This window comes from Buteo buteo, chromosome 25 (assembly GCF_964188355.1).
Source record: "Buteo buteo chromosome 25, bButBut1.hap1.1, whole genome shotgun sequence".
In the NCBI taxonomy this organism is placed as follows: Eukaryota; Metazoa; Chordata; class Aves; order Accipitriformes; family Accipitridae; genus Buteo; species Buteo buteo.
In genome coordinates, this window is record NC_134195.1 from 3968497 (window position 1) to 3986961 (window position 18465).

At 46.4% G+C, this 18465-nt stretch overlaps 1 protein-coding gene across 3 annotated transcripts in view; it reads right to left on the minus strand.

Moving 5' to 3' along the window:
• LIMS1 (LIM zinc finger domain containing 1) overlaps positions 1-18465 on the minus strand; it is a 73964-nt gene that overhangs the window by 45067 nt on the left and 10432 nt on the right. Inside the window, exon 1 of one of the 3 annotated variants that reach the window (XM_075057208.1) lies at positions 8980-9039. The exons of the other annotated variants lie outside the window; for them this stretch is intronic. The gene's annotated coding sequence lies outside the window, so the exon portion shown is untranslated. Of the gene's footprint in view, positions 1-8979; positions 9040-18465 lie in introns of those variants that run through there. 3 annotated transcript variants of the gene reach the window in all.

Consider the following 18465-nt stretch of genomic DNA (forward strand, 5'->3'; position numbering starts at 1 on the left):
GGCCCTATTGTAACACCAACCCATTTTCCAAAAGAGCTGTGCTAGAAGAAAACTGGTGAACAAAATGACGGCCGAGGAGGGCAGGACAAGGCCAGCCCCACAGAGACCATGCTGATAAGCACTGCCAGATCACTGTGGTCTGCGGTCGCCCGGACCGGCCACTAGGGGAAATGCAGCACAGAGCCACAGGAACAGCTCTAGACAAAGCCACACGGTCCAGCCGAGCCCATCAGCTTGGTCCTGGTGACAGGGCTTCCAGCATCAGCAGAAGACGGGAGTAGCAGCTGTGGGTCTGCGGTGATGATGAAGCTCCCAAGGTAGAGGAGAGGGGCTGGACCTGTCTAGGCATGAAATTAGACCAGCGTTGTCAAGCAAAGGTTGACTACAGGAGGGAACCGTTGCTTCAGAACCCCATTTCCCATGGTATTTTTCTTTGCTCCTGTAGCAGGCCACCATGAACCAGAATAGCAGCACATGGGTACAGACAGACCTCCAGGACTGCTCCAGGTTGCTCAACGCTCTCCAGCTCCTGGCCACGTCTGTATCCTTCCTCCCTGCTTCAGGCAGCTTGGGTTACCCTCCGCAAGGAGATTTTTGAGGTGCCCGCATTGCCAGGAGCTGGCAGAGCAGCCAGACAGTCACACCCTGCAGCTGTCTGCCTCACCACCCCGTGAGATCACCACTCACCGAGCAAAATAAGCAGAAGGAAACACATACTCATGCCTCAGCTGTTCCCGTTTGCTGAGGGTGTACACAAGAGGCGACCGAGCTGATCTAGCAGCTCCCCACCACCGCAAGGGCGAAGTCTGGTTCCTTTTCTCTCCTTCCGCTGCTCGTCCTTCCCCTCCACCACACTCCTTCCTCCCCTCACCTCCTCTCCAGCCGCAAGGAGCAGCACCCTCATTTCAGACCATCTCTTGCTCTCATGAGAGCCTTCTCCCAGCCGACGCAGCCTGCCAAACCAGCAGAAAGCTGGGTTTGGGGAGCTGGGTTAGTAAATGCAGATACTGCAGAGCAAAGGAGCAGTGAGTGCCATAGCCAGCACACGGGAGCAAGATGCAAGCAGCATCTCTCCATTTCAGCAGAAGTGAGATGTTCCCTCAGCGTAGGCATCCTGCTTTGTGAAACTTTGTGAAAACAGTATTTATTTAGTGTCTTTTCAGGACCTTGTGATCCCAGCCCTCTCAAGGCTTGCAATCATCTCTCCCAATTCACTGGTATCACCAAAGATAATTAGAAGATGGCTTTTGTACATTTCAGAATTCATCTGCACATGAACTGCGTGCTTCCAAAGTTAATTAAAACCCTTGACTCGTGCTGCCGTGCAGAGAGATTGGCCACAGACCTGAACGACCATTTCTCACCCCCCTCTTTCCTTCTTCACACCAAACACTCCCAACAGCTTTTGCAGCTGCTGTCTTCAAAGCGATCCCTGCCCGACAGTCTGACAGCATCAGCCTGCAGCCAGGGACCCACGCCGGGGAGCCGGGACCCACGCCACTCTCATCGGCAGGAGCCAGAGAGCTGGGATCCCCCTCCAGCAAGCTCCCGTTTCACAATACCCCCTCCAAAAACGTGCCGCTGCTCCTGCCTGGCCAAGCCCTGCCCGCTGCTCTCCCCACACATCCCTACAAGTTGTAAAGGTACAACCTGTTCAAAAGAAGGAAAGGGGAATAAAAAAACCAAACAAAACCAAACAAACCAATCCAAAAAGCCCCTGGGGCTTCCCTTGCACTCCCTCCTTTCAGTGTCATCAGAGCTGCTGTTCAAAGCAGCTAACCCCAGGTCATCAAAGGGTAACAGCAAATTCACTTAAATCAAAGCTGGACCCCTGAAACAGCCTGACTCAGGTTCAGGCAAGAAGTCAAAATTGCAGCCATTCAATTAAGGAAGATTATTTTCATGATGATGGTGGTGAAACCCTGGCACAGGTTGCCCCGAGAGGTGGTAGATGCCCCATCCCTGGAAACATTCCAGGTCAGGCTGGACGGGGCTCTGAGCAACCTGATAGAGTTGCTCATTGCAGGGGGGTTGGACTAGATGACCCTTAAGGTCCCTTCCGACCCAAACCATTCTATGATTCTATGAAATGGCACCAATAAAAAAAATCTGCTCTCAACCAACAAGAGCACAGAAAGTCACTTCTTTCCTCTGGAACTCACTGCAATATTTAAACTCAGCTTTTGAGAAAGTGCTACCGCTACACCTGAGACTGGCCTGAAGTGATGCTCCAGGATGAACTGCATTGCTTGGCTGAGGGTCCCTTGCCAAGAAATGATGGGAAACACCAGCCCCACTGCTAGACCCACTCTCCTCGCCGAGTGGGCAGGAGCAGACCCAGGGACTCGAATGCCAGGCACAAGCAGACTGCACACCTACCGCGCTGTGGGACTGGAGCCACAGCAGCTGATTGGAGGAAGGATTTGATGTTGGGAGCTGTCAAAAGCTTCCTCTCCTCTAACATGCTTAGGAATAACAGCAGAAAGGCTTGACCTTTCTGCTCGCATACTGCTGGAAGAAGTGAAAGCAGCATTTCTCTTCTTTAGCAGTTAAGCAATGGAATTTGCTCCAAAAACAATAAAGACTACTCGCCGGCTACTTTTTGAATCCCAAAGGCATTAATGTTCATCTGCTTTGAGTTTGCCCATGGTCCTGGTTAGTGTTAGCATCTCATCTGCAGAGTCCAAAGCTGCATTGACCAGATCCTAACCCCAGGATCTTCATGGCCAAAAAGGGAAGACCCCATGCCTGCCATTCTCCCCAGCCGCCTCCTCTGCAGTTCCTGTGACAGGGGAAGACAAAGAGGAGGGCTACATATTGCCCAGCGTGTTCCTTGCATCCTGACATGCGGGGAGACGCGCATACCCTCTCACATGCAGAGAGCACAGCCGTGGGCACTTCTCATCCCAAACTGACACACACTCATCAAGGATATGTCAGGGTGTGGGTCCCGTTTTGGGACCTCTGACTTCACCTACCTACCCCGCTGTACCCATCTCCTTTCTGGCAAAAGAGCACTCGGAAGGAGGAAATGCTGTTTCAGAGAGAAAAGCAATTCAAAGACCCAGGCAGGGCTATTATATTCCTCCCGTTTCACTTACAGAGACTGCAGACACATTAACTCACAACCAAAATAGATTTGCCATCCATGGATGTAGCCCTGTTCCTAGGTTTCAGTAAAGCAGCACACACCAGCTCGCGGCTGCTGCACTCTTTCCAATCTTCTTCAAGTAGTTTGGCTTTAACAAGGCCTCTCTGTTACCCTCCTCTGGCATGACAACTGCTCTCAGGCTTTTTCAGTAATGAATACACAGTCTCTTCAAAAAAATCTAAGTCGACCCTTCTTTATATTTTACACACAATGCTTCCAAAATAAGATCTGTTTTTCTGTGCAAGCACATCATAAGACATGCTAAGTCTTTTCAATACATCCTCCAAGTGGGCCAGCCCACGGCTGTTTGAATTCTCCTTCATAAGTACAACTCTTAGCACTTCTCTTTGTGAAATTTCAACTTCTTCATCCTGGACCCTCTCTCCGGCCTGCCAAGATCATTTTGAATTCATCTCCTGTGCCCTCCAAGGCTCCTCCAAGTCAAGGACAGCTGCCAACTTCATAAGCCAACTTTCCTCCAGCATCCAAGTCACTGACTAAGTTATTGAATGCAAGTGGGAAAGGGGGAACTCCTGCAAAGTGCTGTCAGGAAGGTCCTGGGGGGGGTCCTGTATGGTGGCTCTGTATCAAAACAAGAATTCCTGCCCAAATGCTTCTTTTCAAACAGCTGCACACCTCCTTTCTGGCAATTTCACCCAGACTATTATTTCCAAACTGCTACGTGCTTCTCTTGAACAAAGCTAACAGCAGTAAAAGTTAGCACTGAGTCCAAACTAATATGTCTTGCAAGGGGGTGACGAAGGAATGGGAGGAGGTAGCGGCAGCACTTCTGTGAATGGTCTAGGACAGCAACAAACCAGCAGCAAGAGAGGAGGGGTGGATACACGGAGGAAGAGAAGCTGCAAGGCTTGTGCTCCAACAAAGTTAATCACCATGGCTCTAATTCTAGAGCCTTTTCCTCTTGTTTGCTTATGAAATTTTGTTTGAGACAGCATCAGCAGATACACCTCGTTTATTCCCTCCTGTCTGTTTATGAGGCATGCTCATCTGTCAGAGCTGGAAAACTGGCTGCTTTGAAACGATCTGTTCTCAGCATTCCACATGGCCTTTTTAATGCTGCACTACTCAGTAAGTGCTTATGTATTGACTGTTAGTTGCATTCATGCCTTGCTAGGGATCAAAGTTAGGCTGACTGAGCTTTAATTCTCCAGCAGCCTATTTTTGCCACCATTTTCAAATAGAAATACGGTGTTCACTCTTCTGCACGTCTTCTGGTGCCTCTTACACGAGCTCTGAAAAAGCATCCCTAATGAGCATTACAGCAGTCTCCAACAGCCAGGGGAAGATAAACAACATGCAAACTGGAAGGCTATGCCTGTGCAATAGTACAAAAGGACCAAAAGACAAATCTCCTGTGAGAAATTACTTACACATTTCAGCCTGGTTCTGGCTCCGTTCACCGCCAGGGTTTCATTAATGATCTCCCCCGTCCCCGGGGTTATGTGAAAGGGGAAATGAGATAACGCCCAACCCGTCATTCTTACAGCACGCCAGCCCTTTGAGCAGCACTCCGCAGCCGCGCTCTGACTAACACCATCGGTAGCCGCTTTCCTCCCAAACTCGCTGGCGATGGACCAGGGATCTCCCTCCCGGGCACGCTGCCGCAGACCCGGGGCCAGCTGGCCGCCACTGGCCGCCCTGCCTTCCTCCCATCTCACCTCCCTCCCTTTCGCTCCCTGCTGTCTCACCCATTGGGAGTCAGGGATATAAATCAGTCCTTTCCCCCTCTCCTCCTGGTGATACCAAATTAACTTTTGCTTGCCGGTGTCTCAGCAGGGCACTGCAAGGGCTTGCCCCCCTCCCCAGCCTCTGCAAGATGACGGCAGCAGCTTGGTTTGTGGAGAAAGCCCACGCACCCACGGCATCAGGGGACGTTTACTTTGTCTTGGAATCTCAGAGCCACCTCAGGTTTCTCTGGCTGAAGGATCAGCCAAGATAATGCCTGTCTGGACTTGCCCACCCGGTCAGGGCTGGACCACAGAGCAGAAGAGAGAATTGGGGCATAAATGCTTGCCCCAACCTGAGTGAAAACTCAGAAAAACCTACCCGCTGCAAAGAATGGATTTCTTTCAAGAGCAATTTGCTTGAAGCCCAGATTAAGAAGCTGCACGGAATTATGTTACCTGTGGCAATCCTCCATGCAGCTATAAGCTTCTGGGTTACTGATCGACTGTAGCATTAAAAAAGTTCACATTTAACAACACTACTAGAGGAATAAATTTAGGCAGCAGCAGAAGGGAAAACAAGTTATTACATATCAGACCAGTGAAGATGAGATCAGTGAAATGGCTTAATTGTTTGGAGGGGAAAATACAGTGAGTCACCCTTTAAAATTTCAAGTGTTCTCAATACAATCTCTCACAAGACTGCAGAGTACTTTGAAGACTCAGAAAGAGACTGCGGGCTCTCTGATTCAAATATCCTACCTACGAATAACTGTTTTGATTATTGGACTTCCTTCACATTATCAGCTGGGTCCCCGGTTTCTGTGTCTCAACATGAAACTACCCGGAAGTTTTTTATGACATACCGGCTGGCATATTTGCATACTGCACAAGCAACAGAAATTATTACCACATATGACGACTTCTGTGCCCTCCCACCTCACCCACCATGCTGCTTTCCTCTCCTGCCCTTCTCCCACCCTATTTTGGGAGGCAGAGAAAATGAAGAGCACAAAGACTTATATAAGAATTAATCTCCTCCAGGCAGAGAGACTTTCTAAGCATCTGGAAATACATGCAACATTGCATTCTGAAGGCCATAATAGCCTGAAGTACTTTTATTCACAGGACAGCCCTTTCTTAGTCCGCATGTCTGTCTTGCATGTCAGTGCAGTAACCCTCAAGAACTCCTCCACCCCTTCAGGTCAACAGCACTGGGGTCATGCATCTGCAGAAATTATCACAGCATCGCATCCAGCTCCCCTTCCGGCAGCCAGGCAGATTGCTGGTCCCTGCCCACCCTCCCCTCCATGCTCAGCACCCTCCTCCTCCCACCCACTGGCTTCCCCAGGGACTTGCTTTCCCTATCAGTGCTTTCACAGTAGCACAGCCAGAAGGTGCAGCATTATGTGCAGCAACAGAGAGGCAGAAGCATGTGCTGGATGTTTAAGCATGTAAGGAGCAAAACAATACCCTTCAGAAGATAAAACCAAAAAAACTGACCTGTAATTATTCACCATTAAAGTCTTGTGTTTGACCCTAGAAGCATAAAGCTTTGGCGTAATTACTAACAGCAATTGCTGAGAGTGCCAGTCTGTAGAAAGTCAGTAGACATACTGCACATATTTTAAAGCTCTTGCGATTAATTCTGCTTTATGTGACAGTAGCTATGCAATAACTTTCCAAGCTGGCACCATCATTTGATTCTTTTGGGTTTTTTTCCCCAGCAAAGCAGGGCAGTCATATCTGCAGGAGAAGCTGAGGCACTACTCCATTCTGCTGGCTGTAACAAAAGCAATCATTAAGGGGAAACAAAAATACCTTCATTATAAATCGAGTTCAATCACCCTACTGCTGCATACTGAATAATAAATTATAATGAATTAATTTAGCATCAACGCTTTTTTTGTTTTTGCAATTCCACCCGTGGAATATTAAACACACTGTAATCCCAAAATTGTATTCCTCTTGCAGTTTTGCCTGATTTTGCTTATTTTCGGTAGGAAGAAGGGCGTGTCAAGGCAGGGACCCATTCCCCAGATGACTAACTTCTTTACACATCAGTCCTCCACTGGCTGCTTCCCTCCACTGTGTACAGATCTGACTCTAGTGTTTGAGCATCTCATGGTCCTTAAACTATTTGCCCTCAAGCACTCCTGTAACACAGAAGGGTGTGCAGGGCTCAGTGGTGGAGATGGGACAGAGGCAACACCGCTTATCAAAGGTCCAGGAGTGGGAGATAGTGCAGCGCAGGGGACCAAATCCCACTCTGGGTTTGCATCCTCACCTCAGACCACTTGGAGCCTGGACATACACTCCAGCAGAAAGGTTGTTTAGTTAAAAAGAAAGGAAAAAAAAAAAAACCCACCAGATTAGTTTAACTTGAGCAAAAGGGAAGGATTTCAGGGCTCTCAAGCTCGTGAGCAAAGCACTCATTAGCCATGCAGTCGGATTTGCAGCTTGTCTGCCAGCCAGGCTGGCGGGCTCTGGCATTTAAGAGGCGGCTCTGAAAGCGCTGGCTGGGGACGCAGCTAGAGAGGGGATGTCCATCTGTCGCGCTCCTTTTCCCTACTCCTTTGCCTGATTTTTTACACCAGGCGGTGCGAAGAGAAGCAAATCGTTTTCCTTCTGCCAGCCACCCCCTCAGGCACCCGCGCGGTGGCCATAAGCACGAACCCACGGTCGTAACTCCAAACGGGGTGAAGCTGGAGGTTCACCCGAAGCTCATCCAGCTGCCACCGGCAGCAAGATCCCACTCCTGCTACTGTGCCCCGCCGGAGACCATCCTCCAAAGCGCCTTGGCAGGCTCCTGCTTTTTTCATTTTTGGAGAGGGTGGGGAAGAACTGCTCCAAAAGAAAAGGAGTGGCGGGATGGGAGGAATCAGGGCCTGGAGGCACAGCGGGGTGGACGGGTAGGGATGCTGCCTGAGTCACCTCACCTCCGTGTTTGCTGCACCCTGCCAGCCCTGCAAATTTCGGCACCACGCTCGCTCCCCCCGCTTTAAGTCACCCCGCTGCCAGGCTGTGCCCCTTCGCCTTTCCTTCCCTTAACTAGCCTCGGTAAACTGAGCATCAGATACCAGGTATTTCACTTTAGAAGAAAACAGCTCTTTCCTCTGCACTGGGAAACCAACCAGCTCCCATTCAAATAAAAAAGAAGAGACCATGTGGGTGCATTTCAGTTAATTGCATTGGAGAGGCAGGCTGCAAGCACGCTTCCCTTTCAGCCAGCCCCTTTCATATACGTCTTCTGTTGGAGAAGGGGTGGTATTCAGCCAAATTACCTGGGGGATTCATTTCATTACACAGCGTCTAAAAGCTGGGAGGAGGCTGTATTTGCAGAGGGCTGAATTTAGCAGAGCCATCATCAGGTGGCAAATAAGGGGATTTTCCATCTGCTAGAGCTGTGGTCTCCAAACTATTTTGATTGCGTACCTCTACCAGTAAAGAAAGTTTAAGTGCACATTCCCAATATATGTACATTTATTTATTTATAAATTCTGTGCACCTGCTACTGAAGTCCTACCATTTTCTTTCCGCACCCCGATGCATCATCCGGTGCACACACACCCCCTTTGGAGACCACTGTGCCAGAAAACATGGTGACAGTGGCCGCTTGGTGCCAGAAGCAGGACGCTTATCAACAACTAGCTGATAACGGCTGAAACCCAAGCGCTCAGTCTGATGCCAGCTAAAGAGATTTACAAACAAGTGGTAAAGGAGACAGGAAAGGAAGACCAGAGAGGGGTAGCAGGGGGTCATATCTTCACATGCTCCCTATTCCCTTTTTTATTTCACCTAGTCTTCTCCAAAATGCTCATCCAAGGAAAGTTGTCCCCAGACAGCCCCGCCACAGCCTGCTCTCCATGGTGGGGACTAAAATAAGGATCACATCAAGTTCTACCCTTCTGCAGTTATACCTGCTCAGGAAGCCACCACAAGCAAAAATGCTGCTTGTGGGCTCTGCAAAAACAAAGGGTGAGGGAACAGCCAGAGAAAAAGTGCATTTGTTCACACATGAAGACTGCAGTGGTTGAAAAGCCATTTCAGTTTGACTTGGATAAACTGGGATAACCATCCTTGTTTGGATTTAAAGACAAGTTTTTAGGTTTAGCTTTAAGGATGATCCCATGCACAACTCACCCCTGATTCAAGAGAGACACGGATACATCGTCTGTTGTCTGCTTCCTGGTATCGGCCCATCATGCAGGCCAGTACCACCATCAAATACTCCACGGCAACTTTCAGGTAGCATGCATCTCAGGAAGGAAAAAGAAAACAAAAAGAAACATAACCAAAAGAAAAACAGTGGAAGGCTTCTTTGGAGCAAGAGGGTGTGGTATTTCTCAGGAATTTTTTCCCTTAAAAGTAATTTTTAAAGGCTCTGTGGACACACACCCTTCATGAAAGAATGTGAAGAAGTAACATTCACAGGGATCCTAAAAGCAATCTAAATATGGATTGCATATGAAGTGTGTTATACATATAAATAATTATGTTCAGATGAAGAATTACTCTCACGGCGTACCCTTAACAAACAGTTAAAAACAGAGGTCTAAAGTCAGTACTAATCTGCAGTGGTTTTTTGGCACATCATTTCTGCTTCCTTTGACAACAGGCATTCCCATTTCTACTTCCAATTACTTCTAACTGCTATAAAAATAGCAAGTCATGAAGTTCAGTAGCACATCAAGTACGCAGCATATAAATAAATATAAACATTAATATCAGGTGTGAGGTAAGGTACAGGTCACAGGTCTCTCTTACTTGTGTGGAAAATAGGGCAAATGTAGAAGAATGAGGGCAGTACCAGAACTTGTATTAGAATTATATGCTTATTTTTTCCCTTAATTCATTCTCTTACAGTAAGTTACACATTTATAATAATGACAGGAATAGATGAGGAAAACATAAGCACTAGAAGGAAATGTGCTTTAACCTGGAACTCATTTGAAACTACTGCTGCCATACAGCTCCAAAAAACGCTGATGTGCTTCTTTCAGAATAACCATCACCACCCTAATTTGAACATAAGATTTAGCAGAAGAAACTGAAATCCCCAGATATTGTGCCTAACAAAAAAGTAAACACTAATTTTGTGTACTAGATATTCCAATACCAGAAAGAAGTTACTTCCAAAATTTACTTTCTTGCTTTCTAAGTAATACAGAGCTGCAAGGATGCGAAGTTATTTTGAACACAGCCCATAACAGAATTCATTCAGGGCAGCAAAAAACTGCCAGCTCAAAGCATTTTTAATTTACTACCATTTTTAGATCATGGCAATGCCAATAACATACAATTATCAATCTTGATGTATGAAAAGAGTACCAAGTTAATCTTTAAAAAGTTACTTTGCTTGTCTAGCAGACATCTTTTTTGGTAGCTCTGATCTGCTACTGAAAAACAAGGCATCAGTCCAAAGTAAAGAGTAAGCCTAGAGGAAAAAAAATAAAGGTCTTTTTGAATAATACTAAAAAATTTTTCCACTAGTTCTTTTGACAGACAGAAAAAAAGAGGAAGAAAAGCATTTTCATCTGAAACCACACATGGAAAAACGCTTTGGGTTCCCTCAACTTCGGGGAAAAAAACCCACAGAGGAAGTTTTTATTTATAAAAAAAACCAACAACCCAAGACTAAACGGCGCTTGGCAGCTTGGCTGTGACGAGTCCAGCTCCCCGCAGCATCTCCCACGCACCCGGCTCCCATCTTGTCCCGGGTACCACCCCATTGCTGGGGGGGTTACAGCTCTGCCACGCTGCGACCTGTGAGCAGGGACAGTCGGGAGAAAAGCAGACGCTTTTTGTCATTTTTCCTTCCCATGTGACTGTGGGCATAAAACTCGGGAAGAGACAGTCGGCCAGACTGCGGCCGATGAAACCCGCTACTTAATGCTGGCGTCTGTGACAGCTAGAGATTTAAGAGACACATTTTTGACTACTTTTTGTTTATGTAAGAGCTTCAAAATATCCCAGGCAGTTACAGAAATGCGAAAAGACACTTCTCATCCTAAATGCTTAACATTTAAGGATGATCCCATGGGGACAAAAGGGGACAAAAAAAAAAAGACGGGTGAAAATGAGAATTCAGTAAAAGATGTGATGTCAGGCATGTACTCTAATTCATTTCAAATCTTATCTTTCAGGCTGGGCCCCCGGCTGTTCTTCTGAGCCATTTCAAGTTACTTAAAACTTCTTGCAGTCATTGCAGACGAAGCAGTTCAGATGGGATTTGCAGGAGCCTGTGCCAGGAGCCTTCTGCCTCGCTGCACAGGAGCAACTGCGGGCACATTTTCCAGCAGGACCACCCTGGGAAGAGACACCCGTGGGAATGGGGGGACGGAGGTGGCAATGAGCAGGGACAGGTCGGGTGGAAAAAGCTGGTGCAGTAAGAGAGGACTTCAGATGACTGAGGGTGGGAGGGAGGAGAAGGCAATTGCCAGCCGCAGCCTCTAACGGGAAACAATGAAGTTTCATGCTGGAAAGTCCAACATCCCACCAAGCCCCAATATGTTCCAGATTTATTAGTGGTTAGCAGTAAATGCTTGAAAAAAAAGCACAGGAATTCCAGTAAATGGATTCAAGACAGTCATACAGCCAGAGAAGATGATATACACTGGTATTATATGAAATACTTTATGTGAAATGGACGTGAGACCAAGGGGAGCGAGCACCTTCAAAAAGCTGGTTAGGGAAATGTATCTGCACTTCTGCTGAAATGAATGAGAATGGCTTCAGATGCTCAGCCGTCCCCAAAATGGGACTCGTCACCCAGTGCCTTCTCTTCCTGGAATTATTACAGAAAAGCAGCTTTTAAATTATCCAGATTTAAATTATCTTAAACTATGCTGTACCTAAAACTTGAAATTAAATCTGATTTCCACGAAGAACACGCTAGAAGTGGCCGAAAGTTCCTTTTAATTCTGGTCTTTCTATGTCCTGACATTCAGCCTACAGATGCCAAAAGAAATTAAAAACAAAAATGAAATCGGCCCTCAGCTTTAACCACCAGTGCCAGGAACCACGGAACAGCAATTAGATACTGAAAGGAAGAGGCAAAAGAGAAGAAAGACAAATGAAGAGCGAAAACTTTCCTTGGGGTCAGATCAGCCACAGGATTTCCCACTGAATTCCTTTCAGCTACGGAGACCTTCATTAATACATCATTTGTACTTGAATGAAGTACAACAGAAATGCATATTTTTAATAAAATCTTAAGGAATGTATATAGGCCAACCATGCCAAATAGCACACACCTACCCAAAGGGAGGGCTGAATGTTACTGCAGGGCCTGTGCTATGCCACTGTCACCCTCAGGACAGGAGCTGGAGGAGAACACCGTGCTTCTGGGTGCAGAGCAGCATCCTCTACTCGGGGGGGAGGAGGTTGCTTTACCCTCAGGCCAATCATTATTAATGTATGCTTAGGCTGCTCAAAGGCACCTTCCCAAATACAGAATAATCGGTCCAATCAACCTATAACTGAGGGTATAAAAACAAAGGATTTGTAAAACAGACACCACTAAGGAACAACAGAGACTGTTTTTCCCCCTCAAGGCAGGAGATAGTTGCCAGTTCAAGAGCATCTCATTGCTGATGTTCTTACGAGCAAGACATTTGGCAAAGCAAAGGCTTCCTTTGTTTGCTGCTTGTGTTCGTTTGCTTTTAAGCTCTCTTTTTCCCAAACAAACAACAAGAATTAAAAAAAAAAAAATCTGTATACCATTCCTGGCCCTGCTCTCTGACCTTCAGCAAGCTGCCATCTCCTTGAAATCGCAGTTCAGAAACACAATTTATGCATAGCTCGCTTCACAGCTTCTCAGGTGGGATCAAACGTGCTGCAGCAGCATGGTGCTGAGTACCAATCCACCATGAACCCTCCTACCCAGATCAGATATTTTTAAAAACATTGGCAGGTGACCTCTCCTGGTATAAAACCTACTAACATGAAGTTATCACCAGACTTCCCACAGCTGGCATAAACTCCAGTAACTCTGCGCTGTGTGCTCTGCCCAATTCTATGCAGATACCTGTTAGCACCTGTGCCTGACCATGTTTGTCCCACTGAGCAGCATCGTACATGGCTGTGAGCCCAGCACTAAGCTACACTTATCTTACCCATAATGTGTGTCCCTGAACATCACCCACAATTTTTTGTTTCAGAAACTGGGATAGGAATCGAGTTGCTTATAGCATAAGTGAAATCTGCCAATACTGTTAACTGGAATAAAACATACGTAGAAATGCCAGCCTGTACCATTATGGCAACATTTCAAAAGTCGAGGCCATGCACAACATGCTCTAGAAATTTAGAAGTCTGGATTCCCACCTGGATGACCCATCAGAGAGCACCACCATTATAACCCTCCCTCAGAAAAGGATTTAGAGGACAGATAACTTGTAATAAGTACAAAGCTAGGCAGTTTTTTCCAATTACTGGGCAAAACCCAAGTTTTTAAACCTCTCAAATAGACACCACTTTTTTGTAGTCAGTCGTCTGCCACTCTTCAGGAGTGCCTGGAGAGAGGCTGAGTGAGATCTGGCATCCCTCCCGCAGAATAGCGAGGAGCTCCTGGATTTCCACCCAACCCTCTGCCCAGCGATGCAGCTGAAACACTGACCAGCATATGGACTCAAAGCTGGTCAAGTCAATTTTTGGAAGATCCTTTCCTCCTCTGCTCCCACAGCTAAATCTTCCTGCCGCTGCCATCACTGCACCTGCGAGGCTGGACCCACCACTGCCCCGTTTGAGGCAGCAGGACCCTGAGCTGAGAGCAGAGACCAGGACAGACCAAGGCACTGCCTTGCCCTGCTCCTGCTGAAGACCACATGGCCACAAAACAAGCCTGGGGGAAGGAGACCTTTCTAAAAATCCCCTTGCAGAAGAGACACCTCCCTCATTTTGTTGGCTTTTAGCAATCCTTGTAATCAAAGTGCTTCCTCTCCCACCCCCTCACCTTTGGGGATGCTACGATGGGAATACTGCAGAGAGGAAGCAAAAGTAGTCCAAGCATCTGTTTAATACCACATTTAGGTGCCACTGTTGCTGCCAGGATGGCAAATCTTCTAACATTGCCTTGCAACGATCCCCTTCAGAAATTGGCTTTTCCACATGTATTTATAAAGGAGATGATAACAGGTAGCTCTGAGCAGCCCGACCTGGTGCTCTGCATTCGGCAGAAATCAGCAGCATAAATTAATCAGGAACACAAATGCAATGCAACACACACACACACACACACACACACACACACACTGATTATGGTTTCAGCAACTTAATGGATAAATCATTACAGTCATCCAGAATCAAATCTGTTTCATGAGGGAGTGGGGGATGATACCAAATGAACAGAAATCCTGTTTTTACCATTAAATCCCAATGTGCTGCTCCTAATGTCACTGAAAAGTACTGGTTTAATGCCATGTAAGACAAGAAACATTGAGCAAGTGGTACAGATAACCCCAGGCACCTTAGAAACCACAGTGACTTAGACACTGTAAGTGTTATCTTCACCCTCCATCCTTCTTTGCCATCTCCAGTACCGAAGTGCCTGGCCACAGGTATTTCAGAGCCCTGCTGCTTGCGGGGTGCACCGTAAGTGATAAAAATCCCCTTGAACAAGCTGATGTATAAATGCCATCTTCCCTGCTGCTGTTTTATTCGCGCACATCATTCACTAATCACTGCTACAAGGCGCAGCACCTCTCCTCTGCTCTCCCTTTCTTGAAGGGGAGTTCTGGCTTTGTCAAAATTTAACTAACACAAAACACCGCTCCTCAAACCAGACCCACGCGTGCCCAGGAGATCACCTGGACCTCACCTCTGCCGGAGGCAGGGTCTGGCTCACAGGAAGGTCACCAGGAGCCCCACAGCTCGCAGTCCCACCAGCTGCAACCCCTCCTCACTCCCACTCACTCACAGTAGTAACTCTGCTGCCAACCCAAACCTGTAAAATTCACCCCCGCCCCGAGCTCGTCCGAGGATCCGTGAAGGCTCCTGTGAACAGGAACCTCCTTCTTGCTTACCCATCTGTAACTGTTTTGTTTGCACCAAAGCCAAGACAACGACGTGCAGGTCATCAGCCAAGTGGCTACTGGGCTAAAAATGTAAATTAAAGCATACCAGTTAGCAGTACGCTGGGTTAATGCACAACTTCTTAACACTCTGCTGCATAAGACTGAAACCGAACTGTCATTTGGGTGCCGACCTTCTGAGCAAGCAGACCTGCGCTGACTCGCTTTTCATAGCCTGCGGATCCGGACTTTCATTTTCTTCCTCGCATTTACATTTGCATGACGGTTTGCCAACTATGCGAACCCAATTACGGCAACGAAAGGGCGTTGCCAAGATCTGTTGAAAAACACTGTAAGTAAAACTACAGGGTCATATAGTACAATGATCACTCTTTAATTAAATTAGGTCTTTTGTATGAAATAAAAGCTGAAAGCCTTAGTCACTACTCCTAAGCAAGACATAAATTACACAAAGTGTGCTTTGCTAGGTGTAAAATCCAACCTACAACAACTTCAACTGAAGGCACAGGGATGTGACCCTGGGTAGGCATGCCATACTCATTTATCAAACAAGCAGCTGCTCTTCCTTAAATATGAGAAACGATAGATTAGGAAAATATCCTCCCAAGCTGTAACTGTTACAAGACTGACCTTACTGTACCATCCAGACAAAACTAACTCAAAACAGCAATAGTTTCATCCCTATACCTCAGACACAGAAGCAAGGTCTTAAAGCCGACCGAATTATTTTCCAAGTATTAGCAGGTATTTTGTCTTATTTGGCCCTAAATGTTCCACTTACAGACCCCTGAGTCTAAACCAAGCCCCATTAAACAGAACAACAGAATTTCAGTTGGCTTCGAGGAGAATTGGGAAGGACTTGCTGTAACCCATTGGCACCGAATCAGTTAATCATGCTAACCTCTAGCATTTGCACGTTATCAGAAACGTTAAACGAGTGATCAAGCACACGGCTTGAGGTATTTCTGCATTCCTAATGACATGCAGAAGATAATCAAATATTACCTTAAACTGGTGCAGAATTTTCTATTTATATACATGCAGTCTGGGGGAATTGTCACAAAGCTCCACTAATCTATTTTTATTGAAGTTGATGATACACCCCCTGCAGATCTGAAAGGAACTTGATTCTGAGTAAGGAAAAATCACCTGTATTTCTGATGGATAATCATTTCAAGCTTTATTATAGAAGCGGGCAAAAAGATAAATCAGGACAACCATTTTTAAATCAAAACTTTTTTCTTTTTTTTTTTCTTTTTGGGGAGTTTTATTTTCTCCATTAGAAGTTCAGTTCCTGTCTAAGCTACAAAACTCTGATCTGACTGAAAAGCTGTTAACATGACAACAGCAAGTGGGATGTCACAGGAAAACTTTAGAGCTTGTTCACAGATGGTTTTGTACCGGGACAAATTGATAGCCGTTCCCAACAAGCATGCCCCAAATGTTGCAGATACAGGAGTCAGGGAAGACAACACTGACATTTTTAGAGTTAAAAATAAATAAGAAATAAAATGGGGGGGGGGGAAGGGGAGGGTACTCTTAAAACGTGTTCCTCAGGTATTTTCATATCGCTGTCAAGCAACAAAAAAGGAAGTAACCCCCACATTTTAAAATACCTCTGCAAAAGCTGCTCTATTTTAAAAAAATGCTAAATGCAGCTGGTGGCCCATTTAATTTCCCTCTTGACATGGAAATGCAGAAACCCCCCTTTTTGAATCACACTCCTCCAACTTTGAGAGGTGGACACATTTCTTCCCCTATAGAAGACACTTCTGTATTCTTAGAAAACACTCCTGTATTCCCGGAAAAAAAAAATTGTGGGGCAATTTAATCTTCATCCTCCCTGGGTTGCTGGCCTCAGCTCCCAAAAGATAGAGCCAAAAGGGCGATGCAGACAGCGACTCTGCAGGGAGAGCTCAAGAGAAGCAAGCAGTAGCACGTTGGCCAGCTAGCTAGAAATGACCTCAGTTTGGCTCCTCATAACTAATGAATGAGCAAACAATTCCTGACTTCAGCTGCAGTTTGCTCTCTTCTCCCTGCCGTACACAAGTTATTAGTGCAATCGGTTCAAAGCGCGGCCTCGTGCCTGGGTGCTAAAGAGGAAAAGAAAGCTGCTGCTGTGGTTTGGGTTGATGAAGCATTGAAGACGTCCTCTGCAAACGCAGAGATTTGTTAGCACAGAAAATGCATATTTACAGAAGCAAAGCAACAGGATACGCCAGAGCGGTTAGAAAATTAAACATCCTAGTGTGCCACAGTAAGGTAATTTAAGATGATGAGGTACATACATAAGGATCAGGGCCAGGAGGAACTTCCCAGCTGAATCCCAGTTGGCCTCAATGATCCTTACCATCTCTTCCAACTGGAGATGTTCTATGATTCTAAAAAACAATTCTTGCAGTGCTGAGAAAAGACAGGAGGTGGCATCACCACCTGGGGAGGTTGCCAGGAGGGTTCCCACACCCGCAGCACTGTGCGGGCTGCCGACCGCTGCTTTACGTTTGGACACCCCAGACGCTGCCACTATTTCCCTCAACTCCTTTCTTACATATAAGGAGCAAATTTTGCATTTCAGTGCATGAAGCCCATCGGGATAGGCCTGGCAGGAGGGTCTGCAGATGATGGCCGTAACTTTTATCACTCACTGAGCAGCTGTTTTGCGAGCCTCACCTAGCTGCGCCGTGCCACACCACCAGCTTCTCTTCGGGTACAGGCAGCATCATCCTGCTGAGGGGCAGTTACAACTTTCCAGCATCCAGGGAGAAAAATGCCAGCCATGACAATTTGTGCAGAAACAGAGTGTCCTTTACCACAGTGCTTTTGATGCCGTGCCATCATCCACTGAGGTTTTAAAACATTAGCAATTCTTGTTGATGCATTTCTTGCTTCGGAAGAAAGACTTCAGTAGGGGCATCCTGCGTTTGTTTATACACCTGACCAGGCAATTGCTAGTAATGTTTTGGAGACAACATCCTATTGCAACACCTGCTTGTACACAATGAACAAAGTTGTGGAATAATTTATGGCAGAATCACTTTAAAAAAAAAAAAACAAACAAAACAAAAAACCAAACTACATTTTCTCCTGCCATTCTTTTACCTGTTTGTTTGGTTTAAATGCTTCACATGCCATGACATAGGTATCTCAAGCATTGGAACAGGTTGCCCAGGGAAGCATTGGAGTCACCATCCCTGGAGGTATTTAAAAGACGTATAGACATGGCGCTTAGGGACATGGTTTAGTGGTGGACTTGGCAGTGTTAGGTCAACGGTTGGACTTGATGATCTTAAGGGTCTTTTCCAACCTAAATGATTCTATGATTCTATCTCTCAAGAAAGCTTATAAAGAGAATACAGTAGCACAGATGCAGTTTAACCCTCACGTGAGCCCCAGACGACGAGGGTGAACCCAGGCGCTGTTACTGGGGACGTGAGTCCTGCCAGCTCCATGCACTTGAGCTCTTGGCTCCAAGGAAATGTAAATTTAAACTTGTAACGTGACCCGAGTGAACTCAGGAATTTAACTCAAGTGCTCTGCGTAATTGGGACTATATTGTCTTCAGACTAAATAAATTAATCCAATTATTTTTACTTAG